Below are 10853 nucleotides of genomic sequence, written 5' to 3'. Positions count from 1 at the left end.
TCTAATTTTAAGTGTATTTTACTATACACTAGGTCTTTGAAAATGGATAATCCATATGCAGTATATGCATATATATATATAGGGTAGTACAATGTTGTTAATCAGTTGTTTTTCAGTCAGGTCTGAGTCTTTATGATCCCACTTGGGAGATATATATATATATATATATATATATTTTGCTGAGGCAATTAGGGTTAAGTGACTTGCCCAGGATCATACAGCTAGGAAGTGTTAAGTGTTTGAAACCAGATTTGAATTCAGGTCCTCCTGAGTTCAGGGCTGATGCTCCATTGCACCACCTAGCTGCGCTCCTCCTTCTTCCCGCTTCTCCCCCCCAATTTGGTATACTCTTGGCAAAGATACTGGAGTGGTTTACTATTTCCTTCTGCATGCTCATTTTACAGATGAGGAAACTGAGGCAAATGTACTAGCTATAAATTAGTACATATCTGAGGCTGGATTTGAATTTAGGAATATGTGTCTTCCTGACTCCAGACTTGGTGTTCTATTCAATGTACCACCTAGCTCACATATATACACATCTAAGTTTATGTATATATATATATATATAGATATATATATATATAAGCATATACTGTATAAACTTAACTCTACGAATAGTTAAATTGGTATGATATTTCCACTTTCAAATAAGACATCTTGGCCAGAGGTGTGTGGTAAAATGTTTAGTAAGAGGCTCTTCAGGAAAAAAAAAAGTACATATAAAACACTTGAAAAACTTAATCTTCATTACAAACATTTTCTCTATTATTTTATTAAGTTTATGTCAGTGATGTCAAACTCTAATAGAAAAGGGAACTATTAATCTGTTCTGTCTTAATTTTAAAACATATTATCTATATTTTGTTTTATTTTATTTATTTTATTAAATATTTCCCATTTACATTTTAATTTGATTTGGGTCACACTTGCAGTTAGCATTGGGTTGTGAGAGAAAAATGTACTGGGAGAAAAGGAAAGAGAAAAGTGGAATAGTAAAAATTATCTGCCATAGAAAAAGAGACAAGAAAAGTGAAGGGGAATAGGATGAGGTGAGTGAATGAAACTTACTCTTATCAGAATTGTCTCAGAGAGGAAATAACATATGGCATTGAATAAATGGATTAATTTAGTGAGTATTGTCATTTGTATTATATTTGCTCAGCTTACCCATGATCACTTGATATTTTTCCAGTTGATTAGCTTTGACTTTATTTGTGTGGAAAGTTTTGTAGTTGTATTCATATAGTTCCTGATTTTGCCTTGGCAGGTAGACTCCCAAATATTTTATATTATTGTTGTTTTAAATGCAATTTGTCTGTATATCTCTTACTGTTGGACTTGGTTGGTACTATATAAAAATGCTGATGTTTTATGTATCCTATTTATGTTGTATCCTACAACTTTGCTTAAGTTGTGAATTGTTTCTAGTAGTTTTTTAGCTGATTCTCTAAGTATACCATCATAACATCTGCAAAGAGTGATAATTTGGTTTCCTTATTGCCTACTCTAATTCCTTTAATCTTTTTTTCTTCTTTTATTGTCAAAGCTAACATTTCTAATAAAATATTGAATAGTGTGATAGTGGGCAACCTTCTTTCACCTTTGATCTTATTGGAAAAAGTTCCAGTTTGTCCATATAACATATTTTCTGAATTTTAAATCTGGTATTTAATTGGAGATGATTTGCACAAAACAGAGAAAGAGGATCAATAAACTGGGCATGTCACTAAAAAAGCTAGAAAAAAAAAAGAACAAATTAAAACTCTCCAATTAAATACCAAATTTAAAATTTTGAAAATAAAAGGGTAGATGATGGAATGAATCTGTTTCTCCTTGGCTCCGAGAACTTGAGTTCCTGCCTCTTGTCTTCTCTGACTCTGTCTCTGAGCCTCTCAGTCTCCCAGGAGAGCCACCAAGAGCCTGACTGAAGATGGAATGAATGTGTCTCTGGGTCTCTTCTGAGTCTGTCTCTGGCTCTGACTCTGGCTGAGTTTATGGCAGCTTTATATGCTCTATTTTGAGTATAAACCAATCATTTCAGGGCTGGTATTCTATCCACTGTGCCACCTAGCTGCCCCAAACTTTTTAACTTTTAAAAGAAAGTTATTTTTTCTTTCCTTTTTACCTTTTATGCTTCACTTGAGTTCTGTATTTGAAGATCAAATTTTCTGTTCATCTCTTTTCATCAGAAGTAAATGAAATTCATTGAATGTCCATTTTTTTTCTCTGAAACACAATGTTTAATTTTGCTGGATTTTTGGTGGCAATTCAAATTCCTTTGCCTTTTGAAATATCAGATTCCAGGCCCTTCGATACTTTAAGGTGGAAGCTGCTTGGTCCTGAGTAATCTTGATTGTGGCTCCTTCTGGCTGCTTGCAATATTTTCTCCTTGATCTGATAATTCTGAAATTTAGCTATGATATTCCTTGGAGATGATCATTGAATTCTTTTAATGGCTGTATTGACTCTCTGGTTCTAGGATATTAGGGCAGTTTTTCTTGATGATTTCCTAAAAGATATCGAGGCTCATTTTTTCATCATGGTTTTCAGATACTCCAATAATCCTTAGATTGTCTCTCCTGGTTCTATTTTCCAAATCATTTTTCAAATGACATATTTTACATATTCTTCTATTTTTTTTGTTTCTTTTTTGGTTTTGTTTGATTCTTCAAGTCTCATTGAGTCATTCACTTCCATTTGTTCTATTCTAATTTTTAGTGAATTATTTTTTTCAGTTAGCTTTTTTATCACCTTTTGCATTTCACCAATTCAATTTTTTTTTATTACACCTTTTTATTACAAGATATATGCAGGGGTAATTTTTCAGCATTGACAACTGCAAAACCTTTTGTTCCAATTTTTCCCCTTCTTCCCCACATCCCCTGCTCCAGATGGCAGGCAGACCAATACATGTTAAAAATGTTAAAGTATATGTTAAATACAACATATGTATATATATCCATACAGTTTGCTTCACAAGAAGAATCAGACTTTGAAACAATATAAAATTAACCTGTGAAGGAAATCAAAAATGCAGGTGGACAAAAGTAGAGGGATTGGGAATGCTATGTAGTGGTTCACACTCATTTCCCAGAGTTTTTTCACTGGGTGTAGCTGGTTCTATTCATTACTGCACAATTGGAACTGATTTAGTTCATCTCATTGTTGGAGAGAGCCACGTCCATCAGAATTGATCATCATATAGTATTGTTGTTGAAGAATCTCCTGGTCCTGCTCATTTCACTCAGCATCAGTTCATGTAAGTCTCTCCAGGCCTTTCTGAAATCATCCTGCTCGTCATTTCTTACAGAACAATAATGTTCCATAACATTCATATACCACAATTTATTCAGCCATTCTCCAATTGTTGGGCATCTCTTAAATTTCCAGTTTCTAGCCACTACAAAAAGGGCTGCCACAAACATTTTTGCATATATGGATCCCTTTCCTTTCTTTAATGTCTCTTTGGGATATAAGTCCAGTAGTAACAATGCTGGATCAAAGGGTATGCATAGTTTGATAACTTTTTGAGTATAGTTCCAAATTGCTCTCCAGAATGGTTGGATTCATTCACAACTCCACCAACAATGCATCAATGTCCCAGTTTTCACATATCCACTCCAACAATTGTCATTGTCTTTTCCTGTCATCTTAGCCAATCTGACAGGTGTGTAGTAGTATCTCAGAGTTGTCTTAATTTGCATTTCTTTGATCAATAGGGATTTGGAACATCCTTTCCTATGAGTAGAAATAGTTTCAATTTCATCATCTGAATATTGTCTGTTCATATCCTTTGACCATTTATCAACTGGAGAATGGCTTGATTTCTTATAAATTAGAGTAAATTCTCTCTATATTTTAGAAACAAGGCCTTCATCAGAACCTTTGACTATAAAAATGTTTTCCCAGTTTATTGCTTCCCTTCTAATCTCGTCTGCATTAATTTTGTTTATATAAAAGGTTTTTAATTTGATATAATCAACATTTTCTATTTTTTGATCAATAATAATCTCTAGTTCTTCTTTGCTCACAAATTCCCTCCTGCTCCACAGGTCTGAGAGGTAAACTATCCTATGTTATTTTAATTTATTTATAATTTCATTCTTTATGCCTAGATCATGAACTTTATTTCATGATCTTTTGACTTTATCCAAGAAAGTCCCAACTTTTTGACTTTATCTTGGTGTATGATGTTAAGTGTAGGTCCATGCCTAGTTTCTGCCATACGAATTTCCAATTTTCCCAGCAGTTTTTGTCAAACAGTGAATTCTTATCCCCAAAACTGGGGTCTTTGGGTTTGTAAAACACTAGATTATTAAAGTTATTGAATATTTTGTCCTGTGAACCTAACCTATTCCACTGATCAACTATTAGCCAATACCAAATGATTTTGCTAACTGCTGCTTTATAATATAATTTTAGATCTGGTATAGCTAGGCCACCGCCATTAGATTTTTTTTTTTTTCATTAGTTCCTTTGAGAGTCTTGACTTTTTGTTCTTCCAGATGAATTTTGTTGTTATTTTTTCTAAGTCATTAAAATAGTTCTTTGGGAGTCTGATTGGTATAGCACTAAATAAATAGATTAGGTATATTGTCATCTTTATTATATTTGCTCATCCTATCCAAGAGCACTTAATATTTTTCCAGTTGTTTTGATCTGACTTTATTTGTGTGGAAAGTGTTTTGTAATTTTGCTCATATAGTTCCTGATTTTCCCTTGGCAGATAGATCCCCAGATATTTTATACTATTTATTGGTAGTTACTTTAAATGGAATTTCTCTTTGTAACTCTAACTGTTGGATTTTGTTAGTGATATATAAGAATGCTGATGACTTATGTGGGTTTATTTTGTATTCTGAAACTTTGCTAAAGTTGTGGATTATTTCTAATAGCTTTTTAGTAGAATCTCTGAGGTTCTCTAAGTATACCCTCATATCATCAGCAAAGAGTGATAATTTGGTTTCCTCATTACCTATTCTAATTCCTTTAATCTCTTTCTCAACTCTTATTGCCTAAGCTAGCATTTCTAATACAATATTAAATAGTAATAGTGATAATGGGCAAACTTTTTTCGCTCCTGATCCTATTGGGAATGGTTCCCATTTATCCCCATTACATATGATGCTTACTGATGTTTTTAAATAGATGCTATTGATTATTTTAAGGAAAAATCCATTTATTCCTATACTCTTGAGTTTTTGATAGGAATGGATGTTGGATTTTATCAAATGCTTTTTCTGCATCTATTGAGATGATCAAATGGTTTTTTGTTATTTTGGTTATTGATATAGTCAATTATGCTAATAGTTTTCCTAATATTGAAGCAGCCCTGCATTCCTGGTATAAATCCTACTGGGTCATGTTATATTATCCTGGAGATGATTTTCTGTAGTCTTTTTGCTAATATCTTATTTAAGATTTTAGCATCAACATTCATTAGGGAGATTGGGCTATAATTTTCTTTGTTTTCAACCTACCTGGTTTAGATATCAGTACCAGGTCTCTGTCATAAAAGGAATTTGGTAGGACTCCCTATTTTTTTTTTCAAATAGTTTATATAGCATTGGAGTTAATTGTTCTTTAAATGTTTGGTAGAATTCACATGTAAATGCATCTGGTCCTGGGGATTTTTTCTTAGGGAGTTAATAGCTTGTTCTATTTCTTTTTCTAAAATGGGACAATTTACACCTTCCTCTGTTAATCTGGGAAGCCTATATTTTTGAAGGTGGTCATCCATTTCATTTAGATTATCAAATTTATGGGCATAAATTTGGGCAAAGTAACTCATTATTGCTCTAATTTCCTCTTCAATGGTGGAAAGCTCTCCCTTTTCATTTTCAAGACTAACAATTTGAGTTTCCTCTTTCCTTTTTCTAATCAGATTTACCAAAGATTTATCTATTTTATTGTTTTTTTCATAAAACCAAATCTTAGTTTTATTTATTAATTCGTTTTTTTTTTTCACTTTCAATTTTATTAATTTCTCCTGTTAGTTTTAGAACTTCAAGTTTAGTATTTGATTGGGGGTTTTTAATTTGGTCTTTTTCTAGTTTTTTAAGTTGCAAGCCTAATTCATTGATCTTCTCTTTCTCTATTTTATTCAAGTAAGCCTTTAAAGATATAAAATTTTCCCTTATTATCGCTTTGGCTACATCCCACAAATTTTGGTATGATGTCTCATCATTGTCATTTTCTTAGGTAAAATTATTAATTTTGTCTATGATTCGTTGTTTCACGCAATCATTCTTTAGGAGATTATTTAGTTTCCAATTACTTTTTGGTTTATTTACACCTAACTTTTTGTTGAATGTAGTTTTTATTGCATCATGATCTGAAAAGAATGAACTTACTATTTCTGCCTTCCTGCATTTAATTCTGAGGTCTTTATGTCCTAATATATGGTCAATTTTTGTATAGATTCCATGAACTGCTGAGAAGAAAGTGTACTCCTTTCTGTCTCCATTTAATTTTCTCCAAAGATCTATCATACATAACTTTTCTGGTATTCTACCTCTTTGACTTCTTTCTTATTTATTTTGTGGTTTGATTTATTTAATTCTGAGAGTGCAACGTTGAGATCTCCCACTATTATAGTTTTTCTGTCTATTTCTTCTTGCAGCTCTCCTAATTTCTCTTTTAATAGATACTACACCACTTGTTGCATATGTGTTTAATATTGATACTGATTCATTATCTATGCTACCCTTTAGCAAGATATAGTTTCCTTCCTTATCTCTTTTAATTAGATCAATTTTTGCTTTTGCTTGATCTGAGATAAGTATGGTTACTCCTGCTTTTTTGACTTCACCTGAAGCATAATAGATTCTGCTCCAGCCTTTTGCTTTTACTCTGTATGAATCTCCCTGCTTTAAATGTGTTTCCTCTAAATAACATATTGTAGAGTTTTGGCTTTTGATTTAGTCTGCTATCCACCTCTGCTTTATGGGAGAGTTCATCCCATTTACATTTATGGTTAAAATGACTAATTCTGTATTTCCTGTTATCTTATTATCCCCAGATTATGCTTTTCTTTTTCTTACCCCCATTTCCCCCCTTCCCCAGTATTAAACATATGGGCACCACTTGCCTCATGCAGCTCTCTCTCTTGGAATCCCTCCCATCTCCTTTGAATCCCTTCTCTTTTCTTGTATCTTTTCCTAATTACTCTTTTCCTTTTCCTCTCCCACTTTTTAATGAGGCAAGAGAAGTTTCTCTGTAAACTAAATATGTGAATTATTTTCTCTGTGAGACAAATCTGATGAGAGTAAGATTCACAATGTTCCTACCCCTCTCTAAATTCTCTCAGATATGATATGTTTCCTTTGTCTCTTCATGGGATATAGTTTTCCTCTTTTTAATCTCCCCTTTCCCTTTTTCTGATATCATCCCCTTTCCATTTCTACTTCCCTTTTTTATGTTACATCAGTAATATCTTATACATTATACATGCACTCTTTATGTATTTCCATAACAGAAATACAGTTCTCAAGAGTTCCTCTTACCTTTTTCTACTTCTCTTGAGTTCTATGGTTGGAGATCAATTTTTTTTTTTGTTTGTTTAAATCTGGTTTTTTCCTTAGAAACAAATGGAATTCCTCTGTTTCATTAAATATCCATCTTCTTCCACGGAAAAAAATGCTCAGCTTAGCTGGATAGTTTATTCTTGGCTGCAATCCAAGTTCTTTTGCCCTTTGAAATATCAGATTCCAGGTCTTTCGATCCTTTAATGTTGAGGCAGCCAGATCTTGAGTGACCCTTATTGTGGCACCTAGGTATTTGAATTGTTTTTTTTCTGGCTGCTTATAATATTGTGAAATTTGGCCACAATATTCCTTGGAGTTTTTATTTTAGGGTCTTTTCCACAAGGTGTTCGATGAATTCTTTCAATGCCATTTTACCTTCTGATTCTATTATATCTGGGCAGTTGTCTTTGATGATTTCCTATAAAATAGTATCTAGGCTCTTTTTTTTCATCATAATTTTCAGGAAGTCCAATAATCCTCAGATTATTTCTCCTAAATCTATTTTCCAGGTCTGTTGTTTTTCCAAGTAGATATTTAACATTTTTCTCTATTGTTTCATTTTTTTGGTTTTACTTGACTGATTCTTGATGTCTCAACAAATCATTCATTTCTATTTGTTCACTTCCGACTTTTAATGAGTTATTTTCTTCATTTGCTTTTTTTTTTTAACTTCTTTTTGAATATGCCCAATTGAGTTTGAGTTTTTAAATGAGTTGTTTTGCTCTATGGAATTTTTTTCCATTTCACAATTTTTTTTTTCTTTTTACTGAGTTATTTTCTTTTTCCAATTCACAAATCTTACTTTCTTTGGAGTTCTTTATCTTTTCCATTTCAGAAATCCTACTTTCCAGAGAGTTCTTTATGTTTTCCAGTTCACAAATTCTGTTTTCTTGGGAGTTTGATACCTTTTCCAATTCACATTTCAGAAAGTTGCTTTCTTTTTCCACTTTATCAAATTTTTCTTTAAGTGAATTATATGCTTTTTCTGTACTCTCTTGCATAGCTTCTCTTTCCTTTCCCCATTTTTCTTCTAGCTCTCTTTTAAGATTTTTTTTATAATTTCTTCTAGGAGAACCTTGTGTGATGGGGACCAATTACATCCACTTTAGGGTTTTGTCTGGAGCCTATCTGCTATTAGTCTCCTCAGGATTGAGAACCTACTCTCTTTCTGTATAGAAGCTATTGATGATTAGCATATGCTTGGCTTTCTTACTCATTTTTTTAAAAAGCCCTTAGGGTCTGCCTTCAGAGCAAGGGGGTTACTAGCTTCCTCTGAAGAGCAGAGAGAGATATATGGACAGTAGCTGTCTTGCAAATGAGCTGCTAAGAGTGGTGAAGCTGCAGAATTGCCCTGGAAAAAGCCCATACCAGAAGTGTCTCTGCCCTGGGAAGAATGGGCAAACTGTGGAAATGCCCTGTGAAGAGCCCCGTTTTGCCCTGGGACGAGGCTGAGCAGCTAAAATATCACTGCCCTGGGAAGAACCCAGCTGTGTGATTCAGCAGCAGTCCTGGGAAGAGCTTTGGAAGTGTCTCTGCCCTGGGAAGCACGGCCATGCTGTGAAAGTTCTATTACCCCAGGCAGAGCCTTCCTGTTGTGCAGATTTGTGGCTGCCTTGGCAAAAGCCTTGTGTTACAGAATGCAGCTGCATAGCTGTGCTCTGGTCTGTGCTGTCATTTCTGGTTTTGGGTGGGTGTAGACAGATCCTGTTAGATTCTGGCATATTTTTTGGAGTACACTCTAACTTTGGCTTTTTTTTTTTTTTTTTTTAACTTCTCTGCTGATCTATTGCTTTGTAATCAAAGCAGAGTAGCCAACCTGTGGTAGAGTCCTCCCTGTAAAATCTTCACACATGCGGAGACCACCCCCTCCCCGTCCACTCAATGTGCTAGCCTCTGGATCTCCCTGCCTGCCTGTGCCTGGGCCTGCTCCCGCAGATCAGGACAAACCTTTTCTGGTGATCTTCCAGATTATCTTTGGCTAGTAATTTGTTGTACTCCCAGTATTCATGGATTTTACCAGTCAAGCACTATTTCTGAGGTTGAATTTGGTAATTAATAGTTAGATTAGAATAGGAGCTTCTCTGCCAATTCAACTTTTAAATGAGGTTTTTTGTTCATTAGATTTTTTTTCCCATTTTACAAATTCTGTTTTTCAACAAGTTGGTTTCTTTTTCAAATCTAATTTGTAAGGAGTTATATGCTTTTTTCATTTCATCAAATCTATTTTGTAAGGAGTTATCTGATTTTTTCATTTCACTAAATCTATTTTAAAATTCCTTTAGAGTTTTTTTCAGATAATTTCTATATTTTATTTTCCAAACTCTTTTGCAAAATTCTCATTTCCTTTCCCCATTTTTCATCTCTCTTTTATGATCTTTTTTTGAATTTTCCCAAGAGAGCCTTGTGAGTTGGGGACTAACTCCTATCAACCTTTGGAGCTTCATCTGTAGACGATTTACCTTTAGCTTCTTCAGGATTTTGAGGTTTATTCTCTTTCTCCATATAAGCTATCCATAATAAGAATTTTTTTTTTTTTTTGCTTTTTTGCTCATTTTTTAAAGGTTGAGGTCTGCTCTTTTTTTATTTTTATTTTTTTAATAACTTTTATTGACAGAACTCATGCCAGGGTAATTTTTACAACATTATCCCTTGCAATCACTTCTGTTCTGATTTTTCCTCTCCTTCCCTCCACCCTCTTCCCCAGATGGCAAGCAGTCCTATACATGTTAAATAGGTTACAGTAGATCTTGGACACAATATATGTGTGCAGAACCGAACAGTTCTCTTGTTGCTCAGGGAGAATTGGATTTAGAAGGCATAAATAACCCAGGAAGAAGAACAAAAATGTAAGCAGTTTACATTCATTTCCTAGTGTTCTTTCTTTGGGTGTAGCTGCTTCTGTCCATTCTTGATCAATTGAAACTAAGTTAGATCTTCTCTTTGTTGAAGAAATCCACTTCCATCAGAATACATTGAGGTCTGCTCTTAAGGCAAAGGGGAGATTATCCCAAGCTTCCTCTTTAGGCAACAGTGGCTTTATGCTGCCCTGGACCAGTGCTGTTGACTTCCTTCTGGTGCTGAGTGGGCATAGACATGTCCCCTTTATTGTGGGGTTCAGAAGCTCAAACTTTGCCTTATTTGCATTGGATGCCTCATAGCAAATCTGATGAACCACTGTCTTCTTAACTAGGACAGAGGAGCCAATGCTGTGTATTTTGGCCAATCCTCCTCCAGATAGATTCCTCAAATCTCTGTGCTGCACCTATGTTTGGCCACCTCCCTCCCTCTCCCTCCTCTCTCTCCCCCCCCCCCCCCCCCCCCCCC

The sequence above is a fragment of the Sarcophilus harrisii genome, chromosome 1 (genome assembly GCF_902635505.1).
Source record: "Sarcophilus harrisii chromosome 1, mSarHar1.11, whole genome shotgun sequence".
NCBI classification, from domain to species: Eukaryota; Metazoa; Chordata; class Mammalia; order Dasyuromorphia; family Dasyuridae; genus Sarcophilus; species Sarcophilus harrisii.
Note: the sequence above shows the minus strand (reverse complement) of the source record.